At 30.5% G+C, this 2,084-nt stretch overlaps 1 long non-coding RNA gene across 1 annotated transcript; it reads left to right on the top strand.

The window, feature by feature from the left end:
• Nucleotides 1–301: 301 nt before the first annotated feature.
• Nucleotides 302–1,830, top strand: LOC112456936. Its single transcript, XR_003041037.1, has 3 exons — nt 302–491; nt 579–739; nt 1,160–1,830. It is a non-coding gene; the product is annotated as an uncharacterized LOC112456936 (long non-coding RNA).
• The last annotated feature ends 254 nt before the right edge of the window (nt 1,831–2,084 follow it).

Raw genomic sequence — 2,084 nt, 5'->3', positions numbered from 1 at the left:
ACTATAATTGTAGGATTTTGACAATGTATCTAAATACAAAAGATATTAGGAGAAGATATTATAATCATACTATAATATAAAACCCGACTGTTTGTCTGTCTGTCTGTCCGCGAACTACTCATTCGTTAATGGACCGACTCTTAAAGATTTATATATGAAGTAGAGGTAGAATTTTCCGAGGATTGTAAATAAAATGTATAATTTTTAATTGGGGTAAACTCGGGTATGATAGTCATACGGAAAAGATGACCCATGGCTGTAATTTCTCCAATAATTGCTAAACAGTGCATTTTTGTAGTCATTCTCAAAGATAATCAATATTTACAGTAGTTTATGTGCGTACACTATTCGAAATAACAATATTGTGAATATTATATCATATTTTTACTTTCGACTGCCTGCAAAGTTTTTCATGTGTCTGCTAAAAGCTGCTATAACGTCGAATAAATTACGGTTAAGCTGCCGTAATCAACGTTACACACATAATTAAGGTATGTAAATTGTAATTTGACCTATATAATTTGTATTTCTATTTCCACTATTTATTTATAAATACTATGGTCATCTTTTCCTCACAGTTTGGGTAAGATGGCCCACTTTTTTCATGATAAGTCGGCCCACACAATCGATATATTAATATGACTATCTGCGAGACAAAAGTCGATTAATTGCTTATCACACAGCTCGTGGCACTGGCTTTTTGTTATTGTAGAAAAGGATTGTGGATGATGCAATAAAAGTAAGTATTATAAGATTTTTCATTTTGATTTTGTGTTAGTTTCGGGAAATATTGTGATATTTACTTCGTAAGTGTTTAGCTATCAAGTGAGAATCTCATCATTTAATTGCCTGATATCGCGTTGCTTCTTGATATAGTTTCTCTGTTATAGTTTCTATAGAAAGAATTTAACACAATACTTATCGCATAACAAGTGACACGGTAGTCAATTAACTTTTACTTATACGGAAAAACGGTAAACTGTACTGCTAAAAATGAGGTTAGGAAGTGAGGTTATAAAACCTGTCTTGTGTACTGACAAAGCATAGTCAATATATGTGTGCAAGGTGATAGAAATTACTCTAGAACTTTCAAAAAGACAATAATAATAATATTTATAAATGGTATTTATAAATAGTGACAATATTTGTGTTTTTATAGATGCCAAATAAAAATAGGAATTGAGAACATACTCGAGGTTAATCTTGAAAGAAGATTTAAATCTGCTAACGCAACAAAGGGTGGAATGAGGCATATCTGCTCGTTTGGAATGAAGAAAGAATGCACCATATTAAAATGATGCAAAAGCATGGTTTTCCGCTTACTTGAGATGATCTTTGTACACTGGCTTATAACTTTGCTAATCAACTTGAAATCAAACACAGATTCAATAATGAAACTCAAAAAGTTGGATGAGTGACTTTATTCATTTTTGTCTAGACATCCTGATGTTTCTGTACGCAAATCAGAAAGTTTATCTCTTGCTAGAAGTCTTTGTATGTAAGTAAATTGGATTTAATGCATTCGCTGCAAGCGGTGGCTGCATGAAACGTGTACATCATTTATTGATGTTTGCCAAATGTGTGGGAAAATTATATATATATTTGTAACTAAATATGTAAAATTATAAGTTTTTTTTATTATTTTACAAGATGTTAAGTGCATCTTTAACATTAAAATATGTATGGCCAATGTCCCGTAATGCTATGGCCATCTTTTCCTTAAAGGTCAGATAAGATGGCCAATGCATATGTTGTAATACTTTGATAATATAAAATTTATGTTAAGTGTTTTCTTCTTAATTTTGATAGTTTTACGTACTTTAAGCTTCAGCGAAGGAATATACCAAACACTATTAAAAAATAACAAAAATAAATGTGTTTTTTGCATTTTAAAAAACTATGGCCATCTTACCCGAGTTTACCCAACCGATTTTTTTGGAAACCGGTTCCAAAAATTTTCCAATTTTTCGGGAAATAATTGACCGAATTTTAAAGAATTATATATAAAATAGAGGTAGAAAGAACTAAAAAATGTAATAGAATTAAAAAAATTGCTAATAATAAAAGGGTTTCCGATTTCTGTT

The sequence above is a fragment of the Temnothorax curvispinosus genome, unplaced genomic scaffold (assembly GCF_003070985.1).
Source record: "Temnothorax curvispinosus isolate PA1 unplaced genomic scaffold, ASM307098v1 QBEX01007309.1, whole genome shotgun sequence".
Classification (NCBI taxonomy): domain Eukaryota; kingdom Metazoa; phylum Arthropoda; class Insecta; order Hymenoptera; family Formicidae; genus Temnothorax; species Temnothorax curvispinosus.
The sequence above is the reverse complement of the archived record's forward strand: the minus strand, read 5'-3'. Positions and strand labels throughout refer to the sequence as shown.